Source organism: Bos javanicus, chromosome 11 (genome assembly GCF_032452875.1).
Source record: "Bos javanicus breed banteng chromosome 11, ARS-OSU_banteng_1.0, whole genome shotgun sequence".
NCBI classification, from domain to species: Eukaryota; Metazoa; Chordata; class Mammalia; order Artiodactyla; family Bovidae; genus Bos; species Bos javanicus.
In genome coordinates this window covers 59,599,437-59,617,962 of record NC_083878.1, presented here as the reverse complement: position 1 = coordinate 59,617,962, position 18,526 = coordinate 59,599,437, and the positions used below count along the sequence as shown (strand labels likewise).

At 39.4% G+C, this 18,526-nt stretch overlaps 1 long non-coding RNA gene across 1 annotated transcript in view; it reads right to left on the bottom strand.

Annotated features, from left to right (window-relative positions):
• The window catches only part of LOC133257182 (uncharacterized), a 73,082-nt gene that overhangs the window by 15,776 nt on the left and 38,780 nt on the right, over positions 1-18,526 (bottom strand). The window contains exon 2 of the long non-coding RNA XR_009739440.1: positions 16,612-16,657. This is a non-coding gene — a long non-coding RNA (uncharacterized LOC133257182). The remainder of the gene's footprint in view (positions 1-16,611; positions 16,658-18,526) is intronic.

Below are 18,526 nucleotides of genomic sequence, written 5' to 3'. Positions count from 1 at the left end.
CATCCCACCCTTGCCCTCGCCCACAGAGTCCAAAAGACTGTTCTATATATCTGTCTCTTTTGCTGTCTTGCATAGAGGGTTATCATTACCATCTTTCTAAATTTCATATATATGCATTATTATACTGTATTGGTGTTTTTCTTTCTGGCTTACTTCACTGTGGTCTTGTTCTTGACATTCAAATTTTATTTTCCTCAAGAAACTCAAAGACTGAATTACTGTCATTTAACAAAGAGGAACAGATCCTGAAATAACAAAGGACTACACAGATTTTTCCTGAAAAGTTGATGGAGAACTGATGGCATTAATTCTGTTTCTTTTCAGAATGATTCTTTACCCACATGGCTGTTTCCCTCCTGTTCAAGTAATCCAAAACAGAAGCAAGTAAGTTTCAGAATTACTGGAAGCTCAGCTTGTAATCGCTGAGCAAGTTAATCAAGAGAACACATTTATCACATTTATATCAATGTGAATATAATTTTTTAAAAACAAATTCCATGTGTAATGAATGTAGACAACCATGTACTCATTGACAAAGGCCAGAAGGTTGGATAGCTTTCTTTCTCTCTTTTTTTTTTTTTTCAAAATTGCCTTTAACCTTACTAAGCCACTGTTTTCTCATTTAGATAGATATACAATAATGGAATTTTTAATATTTTAAGAGCTTGATTATGTATCTCATTTCATTCAGACAAGAGGACAAATTGGGGCCAAGCTCCAAAGTATTTTAGAAGAGTAGACTACCTCATAGATACAAAGTTATAGTGGAGTCTCATGCTATGAAGATAGGTGGAATGTAATGTTTTCAGTGAAAGAAATAAAGAAGATATACATGGGCATGAAGTAAGCAACTTGTGTTCTTCTGATTGTTTCTTTGATTAGCCTTGAAACCCATTATCTCTGCAGAATGTGGCAGGCACCCTCTACTGTGGTTGAGATCACCACCTTTGGGAAATCACACAGAAGTCAGGTTAAAGACTAATGGAGATAAGAATCTGCTTATCTGTCCCACAGGAGTAGTGGCTGCAGGGGCAGGAGCAGCAGAGAGGACACACCCCACGTCCAAGGTCAGGAGCGGAGGCTGAGAGGAGAGACCCCATGTCCAAGGTAAGGAGCAGTGGCTGTGCTTTGCTGGAGCAGCCATGAAGAGAGACCCCATGTCCAAGGTAAGAGAAACCCAAGTAAGATGGTAGGCACTGAGAGAGGGTATCAGAGGGCAAACAGACTGAAACCATAATCACAGAAAACTAGCCAATCTAATCACACGGACCACAGCCTTGTCTAACTCAGTGAAACTAAGCCATGCTGTGTGGGGCCACCCAAGATGGACGGGTCATGGTGGGGAGTTCTGACAGAATGTGGTCCACTGGAGAGGGGAATGGCAAACCACTTCAGTATTCTTGCCTTGAGAACCCCATGAACGGTATGAAAAGGCAAAAAGATAGGACACTGAAAGATGGACACCCCAGGTCAGTAGGTGCCCAATATGCTACTGGAGATCAGTGGAGAAATAACTCCAGAAAGAAAGAAGGGATGGAGCCAAAGCAAAAACAACACCCAGTTGTGGATGTGACTGGTGATACTGCATAGAAACCTGGAATGTTAGGTCCATGAATCAAGGCAAATTGGAAGTGGTCAAACAGGAAATGGCAAGAGTGAACGTCGACATTCTAGGAATCAGCGAACCAAGATGGACTGGAATGGGTGAATTTAACTCAGATGACCATTATATCTACTACTGTGGGCAGGAATCCCTTAGAAGAAATGGAGTAGCCATCATGGTCAACAAAAGAGTCCGAAATGCAGTACTTGGATGCAATCTCAAATATGACAGAATGATCTCTATTCTTTTCCAAGACAAACCATTCAATATCACAGTAATCCAAGTCTATGCCCTGACCAGTTACACTGAAGAAGCTGAAGTTGAACAGTTCTACGAGGACCTACAAGACATTTTTAGAACTAACAACAAAAAAAGATGTCCTTTTCATTACAGGGGACTGGAATACAAAAGTAGGAAGTGAAGAAACACCTGGAGTAACAGGCAAATTTGGCCTTGGAGTACAAAATGAAGCAGGGCAAAGGCTAATAGAGTTTTGACAAGAAAATGCACTAGTCATAGCAAAGACCCTCTTCCAACAACACAAGAGGAGACTCTACACATGGACATCACCAGACGGTCAACACCGAAATCAGATTGATTCCATTCTTTGCAGCCAAAGATGGAGAAGCTCTATACAGTCAGCAAAAACAAGACCAGGAGCTGACTGTGGCTCAGATCATGAACTTCTCAATGCCAAATTCAGACTTAAATTGAAGTGGGGAAAACCACTAGACCATTCAGGTATGACCTAAATCAAATCCCTTATGATTATACAGTGGAAGTGAGAAATAGATTTAAGGGACTAGATCTGATAGACAGATGAACTATGGTGGGAGGTTCATGACATTGTACAGGAGACAGGGATCAAGACAATCTCCAAGAAGAAGAAATGCAAAGAAGCAAAATGGCTGTCTGAGGAGGCCTTACACATAGCTGTGAAAAGAAGAGAAGCCAAAAGCAAAGGAGAAAAGGAAAGATATCCATTTGAAGGCAGAGTTCCAAAGAATAGCAAGGAGAGATAAGAAAGCCTTCCTCAGCGATCAGTGCAAAGAAATAGAGGAAAAGAATAGAATGGGAAAGACTAGAGAGCTCTTCAAGAAAATTAGAGATACCAAGGGAACATTTCATGCAAAGATGGGCTCAATTAAGAACAGAAATGGCAGGAACCAAACAGAAGCAGAAGATATTAAGAAGAGGTGGCAAGAATACACAGAAGAACTGTACAAAAAAGATCTTCATGACCCAGATAATCACGATGGTGTGATCACTCACCTAGAGCCAGACATCCTGGGATGTGAAGTCAAGTGGGCCTTAGGAAGCATCACTACAAACAAAGCTAGTGGAAGTGATGAAATTCCAGTTGAGCTATTTCAAATCCTAAAAGATGATGCTGAGGAAATGCTGCACTCAATATGTCAGCACATTTGGAAAACTCAGCAGTGGCCACAGGACTGGAAAAGGTCAGTTTGCATTCCAATCCCAAAGAAAGGCAATGCCAAAGAATGCTCAAACTACCGCACAATTACACTCATCTCACATGCTAGTAAAGTAATGCTCAAAATTCTCCAAGCCAGGCTTCAGCAATACGTGAACCGTGAACTTCCAGATGTTCAAGCTGGTTTTAGGAAAGGCAGAGGAACCAGAGATCAAATTGCCAACATCTGCTGGATCATCGAAAAAGCAAGAGAGTTCCAGAAAAACATCTATTTATTTTTTATTGACTATGCCAATGCCTTTGCCTGTGTGGATCACAATAAACTGTGGAAAATTCTTCAAGATATGGGCATACTTGACCACCTGACCTGCCTCTTGAGAAACCTGTATACAGGTCATGAAGCAACAGTTAGAACTGGGCATGGAATAACAGACTGGTTCCAAATAGGAAAAGGAGTCCGTCAAGGCTGCATATTGTCACCCTGCTTATTTAACTTACTTGCAGAGTACATCATGAAAAATCATGGGCTGGAATCAAGATTGCTGGGAGAAATATCAGTAACCTCAGATATGCAGATGACACCACTGTTATGGCAGAAAGTGAAGAAGAACTAAAGAGCTTCTTGATAAAAGTGAAAAAGGAGAGTGAAAATGTTGGCTTAAAGCTCATCATTCAGAAAACTAAGATCATGGCATCTGGTCCCATCACTTCATGGGAAGTAGAAGGGGAAACAGTGGAAACAGTGTCAGACTTTATTTTTCTGGGCTCCAAAATCACTGCAGATGGTGATTGCAGCCATGAAATTTAAAGAAGCTTACTCTTGGAAGGAAAGGTATTACCAACCTAGACAGCATATTAAAAAGCAGAGACATTACTTTGTCAACAAAGGTCTGTCTAGTCAAGGATATGGTTTTTCCAGTAGTCATGTATGAATGTGAGAGTTGGACTATAAAGAAAGCTGAGAACTGAAGAATTGATGCTTTTGAACTGTGGTGTTGGAAAAGACTCTTGAGGGTCCCTTGGACTGCAAGGAGATCCAACCAGTCCATCCTAAAGGAGATCAGTCCTGGGTGTTCTTTGGGAGGACTGATGCTGAAGCTGAAACTCCAATACTTTGGCCACCTGATGTGAAGAGCTGACTCATTTGTAAAGACCCTGATGCTGGGAAAGATTGAGGGTGGGAGGAGAAGGAGACAACAGAGGATGAGATGGTTCGATGGCATCACCAACTCAATGGATATGAGTTTAGGTAATCTCTGGGAATTGGTGATGGACAGGGAGGCCTTGTGTGCTGCAGTTCATGGTGTGCAGAGTTGGACACGACTGAGTTACTGAACTGAACTGAATTGTTGTCCTGACTCCTCTCTAAGCTAAAAGGCAAGAATATTTCTTAGATCCTCTAGTATGTGAGCAAGCAAGTTTACTTAGAAAGAAGATGAGGTTGAATTTATAAGGTTAAAGCCACCTATCAATTGGTCAGTTTCTTATCTTTCTAACTCATTTAGCTCCAGGATGAGTGAGTTAAAATCCTATTCCTGTCATTCATAGCAGTGTGATAAGGTAATACTTTAAGCTATCCTGACCATCAGTTTCCTCATCTGTAAAATGAGGCTACTACTTAGAACTTCCCTCAGTGTTGCAGAGATGATTAAATGAGTCAGCACATGCCAAGGAGGGTCTAGCACTGGGTGTGTTTGTCTTTTATCATTCTCTTTTTCTCTTTAACTGGTTGAATAATCTGTGTTCTGAGAGATTTCTGTCAGAACACAGAACATTTCTTTACATAGAGAAATGATTAATCATTTAAAAATATAAAGTTTATTGTCTCATCTAAATTACTGCTACTTTACTCCCAGCTTGGGTATAGTCATTAGCTAACAGAAATGATACGGTACCGTGGACATACTGTGGATTTATGAGAATGCAGAGCAATTGCTCTGTGATCTCCACCAGATCAAATCTCAAATAAGTAAGCATTACAGCAGATTGACTAGTTTAAAAAGTTTTCATTTCATTAATATTATTTTTGTGCTTAATAATGTTTCTGTTTCATTATAATTTATCTCAGATTCACAAAATTGCTTGGTTCATGGTACACTGGAAGCATTGGTTGGCAAACTTTTCAGTCATTTTAATGTTATTATTATTTCATCCAATATCATCTATCTACTTATTTCCCTCTCCTGTAAAGGCCTTGGGCTACTCATTACCTGTTGGCCCTCAGATCCAACCAGTCTGCATTCCCCCTGCATGCCCTTGGCCTGCATTTTAAACAAGGAACAGACCCCCTACAGAATACATGTCCAGACTCCCTTATCCTCTGTTGTCATGTTAGGCTGGGTCAATAGAAGGCACAAGAAAGGAGAGAAGGGGAAAACGCAGGTGATTTTCCTCCTTGTCTCTCCATATTAAACTACCTGGCATGGATTCCATTTTCTTGACTGGAGTCTGACTCTATACTCACCAAATCTAGAGTATTTAAAATGCATTTTAAGTTATGCATATGTTGTTGAAAAGTATATGCTGATACTTGCAAGTTTTAAAAATTAACAGTAATAGACTTTCTTACTTTAAACTTACTACTCTTTTAAAAATCTAATCATGGTGTTGTATAAATTTTACTAATTTTAGAACACTTTATAGTATTCCATCCCTTACAAAGAAAAGAAATTCTACTATTATTTACCATAGTAATAGATATATAAATTGTTTTCAATTCCGCACTGCACATCAGAGAATGATGATACTAGGAAATTCCCTACATCTCATCCTGTTATTTTTGTTCAGTAGCCAAGTCATGCCTGACTCTGAAACTCCAGGCACTGCAGCACACCAAGATCCCCTGTCTTTCACTGTCTCCCCAAATTTGGTCAAACTCATCTCCATTGAGTCGGTGATGCCATCCAACCATCTCATCTTCTGTCATCCCCTTCTCTTCCTACCTTCAATCTTTCACAGCATCAGGGTTTTTACCAATGAGTTAGTTCTTCATATCAGGTGGCCAAATATTGGATTTTCAGCTTCAGCATCAGTTCTTCCATTGAGTATTCAGGGTTGATTTCCTTTAGGATTGACAGGTTTGATCTCCTTGCTGTCCAAAGGTCTTTCAAGAGTCTTCTCCAGCACCACAGTTTGAAAGCATCAATTCTTTGGCTCTCAGCCTTCTTTAAGGTCCAACTCTCACATTTGTAGATGACTACTGGAAAAACTATAGCTTTGACGATATGGACCTTTGTTGGCAAAGTGATATCTCTGCTTTTTAATATGTTGTCTAGGTTTGGTCATAGCTTTTGTTCCAAGGAGCAAGCCTTTTAATTTTGTGGCTGCAGTCACTGTCTGCAGTGATTTTGGAGCCCAAGAAAATAAATTATGCTACTGTTTTCACTTTTTCTCCATCTATTTGCCAGAAATGATGGGACTTAATGCCATGGTCTTAGTTTGTTGAATGCTGAGTTTTAAGCTAGCTTTTCACTCTCCTCTTTTACCCCCATCAAGAGTCTCTTTAGTTCCTCTCACTTTCTGCCATTAGAGTGGCATCATTTGCATATCTGAGGTTGTTGATATCTCATCCTAATGTAATGCATTAAAAGGTTTGCTATTATCATAAGAACTAAAGAGCCTCTTGATAAAGTGAAAGAGGATAGTGAAAAAGTTGGCTTAAAACTCAACATTCAGAAAACTCAGATCATGGCATCTGGTCCCATCACTTCATGGCAAATAGATGGGGAAACAGTGAAAACAGTGACAGACTTTATTTTTTTTGGCTCCAAGGTCACTGTAGATGGTGACTGCAGTCATGAAATTAAAAGATGCTTGCTCCTTGGAAGAAAAGTTATAACCAGTCTAGACAGCATATTAAAAAGCAGAGACATTACTTTGTCAACAAAGGTCCATCTAGTCAAGGCTATGGTTTTGCCAGTAGTCATGTATGGATGTGAGAGTTGGACTATAAAGAAAGCTTAGCACTGAAGAATTGATGCTTTTGAAGTGTGGTGTTGGAGAAGACTCTTGAGGGTCCCTTGGACTGTAAGGAGAACCAACCAGTTCATCCTAAAGGAAATCAGTCCTGTATATTCATTGGAAAGACTGATGTTGAAGCTAAAACTCCAATATTTGGCCACCTGATGTGAAGAACTGACTCATTTGAAAAAACCCTGATGCTAGGAAAGATTGAGGGTGGGAGGAGAAGGGGACAACATAGGATGAGATGGTTGGATGGCATCATCGACTCGATGGACATGAGTATGTGTAGGCTCCGGGAGTTGGTGATGGACACGAAGGCCTGGTGTGCTGCGGTTCATGGGGTCACACAAAGTCAGACACCACTGAGTGACTGAACTCATTATCATCAGTTCAGTTCAGTTCAGTCACTCAGTTGTGTCCGACACTTTGTGACCCCATGAACTGCAGCACTCCAGGCCTCCCTGTCCATTCAAATTCCCGGAGTCCACCCAAACCCATGTCCACTGAGTCAATGACGCCATCCAACCATCTCATCCTCTGTCGTCCTCTTCTCCTCCTGCCCTCAATCTTTCCCACCATCAGGGTCTTTTTCAATCAGTCAGCTCTTTGCATCAGGTGGCCAAAGTGTTGGTGTTTCAGCCTCAACATCAGTCCTTCCAATAGAACACCCAGGAGTGATCTCCTTTAGGATGGACTGGTAGGGTATCCTTGCAGTGCAAGGGACTCTCAAGAGTCTTCTCCAACATCATAGTTCAAAAGCATCAATTCTTCTGTGCTCAGCTTTGTTTATAGTCCAAATCTCACATCCATACATGACCACAGGAAAAACCATAGCCTTGACTAGACAGACCTTTTTTGGGCACTTTGCCATTACTTTAATGTCTCTGCTTTTGAATATGCTGTCTAGGCTGGTCATAACTTTCCTTCCAAAGAGTAAGGGTATTTTAATTATGTTGTTGCAATTGCCATCTGCAGTGATTTTGGAGCCCAGAAATAAAGTCAGCCATCGTTTTCACTGTTTCCCCACATATCTGCCATGAAGTAATGGGACTGGATGCCATGATCTTAGTTTTCTGAACATTGAGCTTTAAGCCAACTTTTTCACTCTCCTCTTTCACTTTAATCAAGAGGCTTTTTAATTCTTCACTTTCTGCCATAAGGGTGGTGTCATCTACATATCTGAGGTTACTGATATTTCTCCCGGCAATCTTGATTCCAGCTTGTGCTTCTTCCAGCCCAGCATTTCTCATGATGTACTCTGCATATAAGTTAAATAAGCAGGGTGACAATATACAGCCTTGACATACTCCTTTTCCTATTTGGAACCAGTCTGATGTTCCACGTCCAGTCCTAACTGTCGCTTCCTGACCTGCATACAGGTTTCCCAAGAGGCAGGTCAGGTGGTCTGGTATTCCCATCTCTTTCAGAATTTTCCACAGTTTCTTGTGATCCACACAGTCAAAGGCTTGGGCATAGTCAATAAAGAAGAAATAGATGTTTTTCTGGAACTCTCTTGCTTTTTTGATGATCCAGCAGATGCTGGCAATTTGATCTCTGGTTCCTCTGCCTTTTCTAAAACCAGCTTGAACATCTGGATGTTCACGGTTCATGTATTGCTGAAGCCTGGCCTGGAGAATTTTAAGCATTACTTTACTACTGTGTGAGATGAGTGCAGTTATGTAGTAATTTGAGCATTCTTTGGCATCGCCTTTCTTTGGGACTGGGATGAAAACTGACATTTTCCAGTCCTGTGGACACTGCTGTTTTTTCCATATTTGCTGGCATATTGAGTGCAGCACCTTCACCGCATCATCTTTCAGGATTTGAAATAGCTCAACTGGAATTCCATCACCTCCACTAGCTTTGTTGGTAGTGACGCTTCCTAAGGCCCACTTGACTTCACATTCCAGGATGTCTGGCTCTAGGTGAGTGATCACACCATCGTGATTATCTGGGTTGTGAAGCTCTTTTTTGTACAGTTCTTCTGTGTATTCTTGCCACCTCTTCTTAATATCTTCTGCTTCTGTTAGGTCCATTCCACTTCTGTCCTTTGTTAAGCCCATTATCATCAGTTCAGTCGTTCAGTCGTGCCTGACTCTGTGACCCCATGAATCGCAGCACGCCAGGCCTCCCTGTCCATCACCAACTCCCGGAGTTTACCCAAACTCATGTCCATCGAGTCATGATGCCATCCAGCCATCTCATTCTCTGTCGTCCCCTTGTCCTCCTGCCCCCAATCTCTCAGCATCAGGGTCTTTTCCATGAGTCAATTCTTCACATGAGGTGGCCAAAGTATTGGAGTTTCAGCTTCAACATCATTCCTTCCAATGAACACCCAGGACTGGTCTCCTTTAAGATGGACTGGTTGGATCTCCTTGTGGTCCAAGGGACTCTCAAGAGTCTTCTCCAACACCACAGTTCAAAAGTATCAATTCTTCGACACTCAGCTTTCTTCACAGTCCAACTCTCACATCCATACAAAACCTTGCAAAAACCATAGCCTTGACTAGACGGACCTTTGTTGGCAAAGTAATATCTCTGTTTTTGATTATGCTATCTAGGTTGGTCATAACTTTCCTTCCAAGGAGTAAGTGTCTTTTAATTTCATGGCTGCAATCACCATCTGCAGTGAGTTTGGAGCCCCCCAAAATAAAGTCTGATGCTTTTTCCACTGTTTCCCCTTCTATTTGCCATGAAGTGATGGAACCAGATGCCATGATCATTATCATCAGGGTAGGTTATTTCTTTTTCAAAATAAAAGGATTCCCTTTTACTTCTTATATTCTGACATTTTCTATCAGAGACTAGGATTGAAAATTATCAAATGCTTTTCTTGCCTCAATGAAATGATTGTACCATTTTCTCCTTTTTTCACCAAAAGGATAATTTACATAAACAGATTTCTGTCTTAACTTCCCCAGAGATAAAATCTACACAATGTTATATTATGTGCTCTGTATATTATTATGTACTTTTAACGTTGATTAATAAAATTATGCCTTACTAGGCAATCTATTCTTCTCCTTCATTTATATAGCAAAGATTCAGTATAAATCTTAATTTTCTACTTTTACCCTTATTAGTCATTTTTTATTATTTTTGTCCTTGCTACTTCTTTGCATTTACTTTCCTACTCACTGTGCAGTTTCGCTAATATTCTTCTTTTTTTTTTTTCTTTCTTTTTTTTTTAATTTTTATTTTTTTTAAAATTTATTTTAAATTTTTAAAAGAAAATCCATCCTGAACCCTCCTCCCTCCTCCCTCCCCATACCATCCCTCTGGGTCGTCCCAGTGCACCAGTCCCAAGCATCCAACATCGTGCATTGAACCTGGACTGGCATCTCATTTCATACATGACATTTCACATGTTTCAATGCCATTCTCCCAAATCTTACCACCCTCTCCCTCTCCCACAGAGTCCATAAGCCTGTTCTATACATCAGTGTCTCTTTTGCTGTCTCGTATACAGGGTTATCGTTACCATCTTTCTAAATTCCATATATATGCGTTAGTATACTGTATTGGTGTTTGTCCTTCTGGCTTACTTCACTCTGTATAATAGGCTCCAGTTTCATCCACTTCATTAGAACTGATTCAAATATATTCTTTTTAATGGCTGAGTAATACTCCATTGTGTAAATGTACCACTGCTTTCTTATCCATTCATCTGCTGATGGACATCTAGGTTGCTTCCATGTCCTGGCTATTATAAACAGTGCTGCGATGAACATTGGGGTACACGTGTCTCTTTCCCTTCTGGTTTCCTCAGTGTGTATGCCCAGCAGTGGGATTGCTGGATCATAAGGCAGTTCTATTTCCAGTTTTTTAAGGAATCTCCACACTGTTCTCCATAGTGGCTGTAGTAGTTTGCATTCCCACCAACAGTGTAAGAGGGTTCCCTTTTCTCCACACCCTCTCCAGCATTTATTGTTTGTAGACTTTTGGATTGCAGCCATTCTGACTGGCGTGAGATGGTACCTCACTGTGGTTTTGATTTGCATTTCTCTGATAATGAGTGATGTTGAGCATCTTTTCATGTGTTTGTTAGCCATCTGTATGTCTTCTTTGGAGAAATGTCTATTTAGTTCTTTGGCCCATTTTTTGATTGGGTCGTTTATTTTTCTGGAATTGAGCTGCAGGAGTTGCTTGTATATTTTTGGAAGCAACCTAGATGTCTATCAGCAGCTGAATGGATAAGAAAGCTGTGGTACATATACACAATGGAGTATTACTCAGCCATTAAAAAGAATACATTTGAATCAGTTCTAATGAGGTGGATGAAACTGGAGCCTATTATACAGAGTGAAGTAAGCCAGAAAGAAAAACACCAATACAGTATCAGATCAGATCAGATCAGTCACTCAGTCATGTCCGATTCTTTGCGACCCCATGAATTGCAGCATGCCAGGCCTCCCTGTCCACCACCAACTCCCGGAGTTTACTCAGACTCATGTCCATCGAGTCAGTGATGCCATCCAGCCATCTCATCCTCTGTCATCCCCTTCTCCTCTTGCTCCCAATCCCTCCCAGCATCAGAGTCTTTCCAATGAGTCAACTCTTCGCATGAGGTGGCCAAAGTACTGGAGTTTCAGCTTTATCATCACTCCTTCCAAAGAAATTCCAGGGCTGATCTCCTTTAGAATGGACTGGTTGGATCTCCTTGCAGTCCAAGGGACTCTCAAGAGTCTTCTCCAACACCACAGTTCAAAAGCATCAATTCTTCGGTGCTCAGCCTTCTTCACAGTCCAACTCTCACATCCATACATGACCACAGGAAAAACCATAGCCTTGACTAGATGAACCTTTGTTGGCAAAGTAATGTCTCTGCTTTTGAATATGCTATCTAGGTTGGTCATAACTTTCCTTCCAAGGAGTAAGCGTCTTTTAATTTCATGGCTGCAGTCACCATCTTCAGTGATTTTGGAGCCCAGAAAAATAAAGTCTGACACTGTTTCCACTGTTACCCCATCTATTTCCCATGAAGTGATGGGACCGGATGCCATGATCTTCGTTTTCTGAATGTTGAGCTTTAAGCCAACTTTTTCACTCTCCACTTTCACCTTCATCAAGAGGCTTTTTAGTTCCTCTTCACTTTCTGCCATAAGTATACTAATGCATATATATGGAATTTAGAAAGATGGTATGACAACCCTGTATACGAGACAGCAAAAGAGACACTGATATATAGAACAGTCTTTTGGACTCTGTGGGAGAGGGAGGAGGAGGATGATTTGGGAGAATGGCATTAAAACATGTGTAATATCATATAAGAAATGAATCACCAGTCCAGGTTCAATGCAGGATACAGGAAGCTTGGGGCTGGTGCACTGGGATGACCCAGAGGGATGGTATGGGGAGGGAGATGGGAGGGGGGTTCAGAATTGGAAACATGTGTACACCCGTGGCAGATGCATGTTGCCATATGGCAAAACCAATACAATATTGTAAAGTAAAAAAAAAAAAAAAAAAAATTAAAAAAAAAAGAAAAAAAAAGTTTAAGGTTATAGTTGCATTTTTCATCTTCCTTTAAACAGAAGACATATATTATTTCAATTATTCCTTTCTACATTTTTTCTCTGTCTGATATATACAGTCTATGGATGATGGCTCTTCTATTTTTACATTTCATATCTCTAGACTTATCTTTTATTTTGCCAACGTTTTAATCTTTTTCTGTGCTTTCTATAAAATATTACATGATCTCAGCCTCCAGTTACTAATTTTTTTCTTTATTCTATTTTTAGTTCTTTATTTCCTATTTTATATTCTTCATACCTGTATTGTAAATTGTTTTTTTATATACTTACATGTCTGCTACCAATTTTATATCCTATTTAAAAGAATTATATGTGGTGCTTTTTAAGTTCAAAATTTGTAAGCTTAATATTTATCTGAAAATTTATTTATTCTCTTGTTTCTTTCATAGACCTTAGTCTTGTCATTTTCCCCTATGATTTCTTATTGCTTTTTGGTGTCAGTTGTCTTATCTGTATTGGGGGATTTTTCACTGTTTTTTTAAATTTTATTTTACATTGGAGTATAATTGATTAACAGTATTGTGTTAGTTTCAAGTGTACAGCAAAATGATTCAGTTATACATATACATTGTATCTATTCTTTTTCAAATTCTTTTACATTTTGGTTGTTACATTATATTCAGCAGAGTTCCTTGTGATTTACAGCAGGTCCTTGATGATTATCCATTTTAAATAGAGCAGTGTATACATGTCAATTCCAGACTCCCTATCCCTCCTTCCAACCCTTTCACCTTGGTAACCATAAGCTTGTTCTCTAAGTCTGTGAGTCTGTTTCTGTTTTATAAATAAATTCATTTATATTACTTTTTAAGACTGCATGTAAGTGATAGATAACATATTTCTCTCTTTCTATCTGACTTGTTTCACTCAGTATGACAATCTCTAGGTCTATCCAGGTTGCTGTAAATGGCATATCTTGTCTTTATTGTAAACCTGGATGCCACAGTTCTATGGTAGGCCTGTCAAAGTGAGTTTAAAAGTGTCTTTGGGATAATACTTCAGGGCCAAGGATATCTGGCATTCCCATCGAGTCTCAACTCATTTTAAGTGACCTTTCCCATCGAAGACCATCAAATATGTCCGCTCCTATTTTCAAAGTGCTCTTTCCTTAGGTTGACATTGTGTGACTCCTGGGGTGGGACAGGATCACTGCAAGAATCTGTCTTCTACCCCAGCTGGACTACTTTAGTTTACACTGTAATGTTCTCTTTGTTGACGTTGATGAAGAAAAGAGTGGAACACACCAGAAAGCACTTCCACAGTATGTTGTCTCATTCGGCTTTTGGCCCTGCCCCACCTCAGGTCCCCAGTTTCTTCCCTCATAAATACCCTACCAACTTTCTGTTCCCCAAAGGTCTTTCACAATTTTGCTTTGTGCTCTAGATTCCATCAACTTCTTTCTAACTTCTGTAGTATGTTTAAAGCTAGTTTCATCAGCAGCTTAAACAAAGCTGTGATTTGTTTTCTATTTTATTAATATTCAAAAATGAAAGAATTGTGTCCCTGGCACATATTGATAATATTTGATAATGTGTCATAGCCACTCCCTGCTAAGGTGGACACTTATTAAAAGCAGACCAGAGCCCTAAAATTGAATCGATTTGTTTTCATATGAGATCCAGATTTACACGTAAACTTGAATGGTTCTGTGATGGTATTCAGTGCTTTCTTTTTCTTTTTTATGTTCTGCATGTTTTATAACTTGGAACTATTCAGGTGAAACTTTACAGCTATGTTGAATTGTTGGTAATTTATTAATAATACTTAAAAAAGTGACTGTGCCTGGTATCAGAGTCAAGATACCCTGACATTCTAAAAACAGCTGTTTAGAATTTTGCAAAGCATTATCTTAGTGGCTGATAAACAAAATTGTAAAGCAAGCTTTATTATAATTCTTACTTTATGGATGAGGAAACCAGGGTTAAGAAAGACTCTTTGACTTTCCAAAATTACTTAATCAAGAATGAAAGGCAGGTAAATAGAAAAGACAGAAGAACCAGAGATTGCCAACATCCTTTGGATCATAGAGAAAGCAAGAGAATTCCAGAAAGAAACATCTAGTTCTGCTTCATTGACTATGCTAAAGCCTTTGTCTGTGTGGATCACAACAAACTGTAGAAAATTCTGAAATAGATGGGAATACCAGAACACCTTACCTGCCTCCTGAGAAACCAGAGGAGGTCAAGAAGCAACAGTTAAAAATTGACATGAAACAATGGACTGTTTCAAAATTGGGAAAAGAGTACGTCAAGGCTATATATTGTCATCCTGTTTATTTAACTTATATGCAGAGTACCTCATGCAAAATGCTGGACTGGATGAATCACAAGTGGAATCAAGATTGCTGGGAGAAATATCAACAACCTCAGATATGCAGATGATACCACTCTAATGGCAGAAAGTGAAGAGAAACTAAAGAGCCTCTTGAAGAAGGTGAAAGAGGAGAGTTAAAAGCTGGCTTAAAAGTCAACATTCAAAAAAATAAGATCAAGGCATCTGGTTCCATCACTTCATGGCAAATAGATTGGGAAACAATGGAAACAGTGGCAGGTTTTATTTTCTTGGGCTCCAAAATCACTGTGGATGGTGACTGCAGCCATAAAATTAAAAGACACTCCTTGGAAGAAAAGCTATGACAAACCTAGACAGTATGTTAAAAAGCAGAGATATCACTTTGCTGACCAAAGTCCATCTAGTTAAAGCTATGGTTTTACCAATAGTCATGTATGGATGTGAGAGTTGGACCATTAAGAAGGCTGAATGCTGAAGAATAGATGCTTTCAAATGTACTGCTGGAGAAGACTCTTAACAGTTCCTTGGACAGCAAGGAGATCAAACCTGTCAATCCTAAAGGGAATCAACCTTGAATATTCATTTAAAGGACTGATGCTGAAGCTGAAGCTCCAATACTTTGGCCACATGATGCAAAGAACTGACTCACTGGAAAAACCTTGATGCTGGAAAAGATTGAGGGCAGAAAGAGAAGGCAATAACAGAAGATGAGATGGTTGAATGATATCACAGACTCAATGGACTTGAGTTTCACCAAACTCTGGGAGACAGTGAAGGACCAGGAAGTCTGGAGTGCTGCAGACCATGGGGTCGCAAAGAGTCAGACATGACTTAGCTACGAACAGCAACAAATAACATAAAGAAAATCACAGAACCTGGACTACCTAAAGTGCAGGAATAAGCAGGCACAAGTACTGAGTATGCTAGCACAAACAAAGCCAGCAGATGGCAGCAAATGCAAGGAATAGATTTATCCTTATGGCTGCAAAACCTGAAAGAACTGTCTGGCTATGAGAATTTAGCCTTAGTTATGTGTGTGTGCTTAGTTGCTCAGTCGTGTCCGACTCTGCAACCCATGGCCTGTATCCCGCCAGGCTCCTCTGTCTGAGGAATTCTCCAGGCAAGAATACTTGAGGGGGTAGCCATTCCCTTCTCCAGGGAATCTTCCCAACCCAGGGAATCTTCCCAACCCAGGGATTGAACCCAGGTCTCCAGCATTGCAGGCGGATTCTTTACCAACTGAGCTACCAGGGTAGCTTCTGTTTAACAGAATAACTAGAAAATAAGTGTAAGACAAAGAACACACACTTAGTTTAAAATTGTGTTCACAGTGGGGAAGCAGTGGGTGGGAGGGCCATGGTAGAGCGAGGTGGAAAAACTGAGGGGCTTTCCACACAGCTTTCCAAAGTGGAAAACATTTCGGTTTCCACACTTAATTTTTAAAATGTCAAAACAATGGCATTTTCCTTCTCTCCACACTACTTCTGACTTCTGTTTCTATCTCTAATTTTTCTGACTGTTTTTTGTACTACTTCCCTTCTACCTTCCCATTTCCCGATACATAAATTTTTTGAATATACATTTTCTTATGTCCACCTTGTTGAAGATGTTTTAAGACTACATCCAAATACCAGAAAGCAAGATGAAGGAGGAAAGGGAAGAATGCTCCCTTTTTTTAAAGCAATGACTTGGAATTTGTCCACATCACTTCCATACACATACCAATGCCCAGAACTTAGTCACTAGGCTACAACTACTTACGGAGACTGTATTATACAGACCTTAGCCAGGCAGCTTGTGATCAGCTAAAATTCAGGATCTTAATGCCTGCAGGAAGAAAGAAGAATGGATATTAGGAATCAACTCCTTTTCTTCCTCTGCTACATTGTTTGTAATGCCTATTAGGTATTCACATGTCTGCCTCCTATATCATCCCAGAACTGAAATCCCACAGTGCATGTTTTATAGTTAATTTTCCATGTAAAATGCATGATCATATTTCCATAGCAATAAGCATCTTAGAGTAACCTGAGATCTGATGTTGCAACAAGCTTTGTGTTACTAGAACTCTGTAATGTGTTTAATATGTCCCTTGATTCTAGACTTTTTTTTACTGCTTCCAGTTCTCAGTAGTAAAATTAATGTTTCATATAGAGAAGATCTTGCATACATGCTTAATTTTTTTTTTGTTTAAAGTACATTCTGAAAAACTATATTACCAGTGAATAATTGCAATTTTTAAATTTTTTGTATTGACAAGCTATACTCTCATACTATAAACAATCTAAAATGGTCTGTGAAAATGTCTATGTCCTCATACCTTCACCAGACTGTTTTTATTTTGTTTCTATCATTTGTTCATTTGTTTAAGTCATTTGCAATTTTTCTTATCTATATCTTCTTAAAGTAGTTAATAAATATATTGCAATTATCTTGATCAGAGATATGTCATACATATAACTATGGTATATTTCTACTACATTTTTAAATGGAATATTTTTGGTATATGGAAATTATTGATATTTATACATTCACTTTTTTTCTGCACAAAGTACTTGCCTCTTTATTAGTCTCTTTGGTTTACCAGTTTAATCTTATATTATCCAAAAATAATAATCACATTGTCATCACAGTAATACTTCAAATTTCTTTTTTATTTTGTTCCCTCAGCTAAAACTTCTGAAACACTATTGAATAAAGGTGGAGACACTAGTTGACCTTATCTGGTTTCCCAATGGGCTTTCCGGGTGGCTCAGCTGGTAAAGAATCTGCATGCAATGTGGGAGACCTGAGTTCGATCCCTGGGTTGAGAAGATCCCCTGGAGAAGGGAACAGCTACCCACTCCAGTATTCTGGTCTGGAGAATTCCATGGGCTGTATAGTTCATGGGTCCCAATATAATTAAAATGCCCACTTAATTTCACCGCTAAGCATGATAAGAGGACTTCCCTGAAGCTTAAATGGTGAATCTGCCTGCAATGCTGGAGACCAGGGTTCAATTCCTGGGTCGGGAAGATCCTCTGGAGAAGGGAACGGCAATCTGCTCCAGTATTCTTGCCTGGAGAATCCCATGGGTGGAGAAGCCTGGCAGGCTGCAGTCTGTGCGGTTTCAGAGTCAGACATGACTGAGCCACTAACACACACAAGCATGATAATGCTATTGGTTAAGACTGTTACTGTTCATCATAATTGAGAAGAATCTTTCCATTAACAATCTATCAAGATTTCATTGTCCAAACTCAGGTAGTTTTTCCCAGTCAGGGCATTTATGTCATTAGTGGTCCAGCTAAGATCAGGTTGTATACATATTAAAGTCTCTGTGAAATTGTAGAGATGATCGGTTGGGTTAACAAAGCTTATAGATGAGGAGGCACTGACCCAACATAGCCATGCCTAAACTGATGGAAGCAATGACAAGTATGACCTAGAATTACAAATCGAAAGAAAGCCAGTCTCAACCACATGAACAATCCAAGAAACTTTACTTTTCATTGGCCATGGATGTATATATATATATCTATATATCATACATGTCTATTTTAACTCTAACATCTAAGTAAGAACTTAGAACATAGTAGGTACTCAATACACATATATGACTGAATTAGAAGATTTTATTTTTGAGAATGTTCTATATACACAAAACTCATTTGTAATATTTATTAGAGAAAGAATTGATGCAAAGGGTTGTTCTTA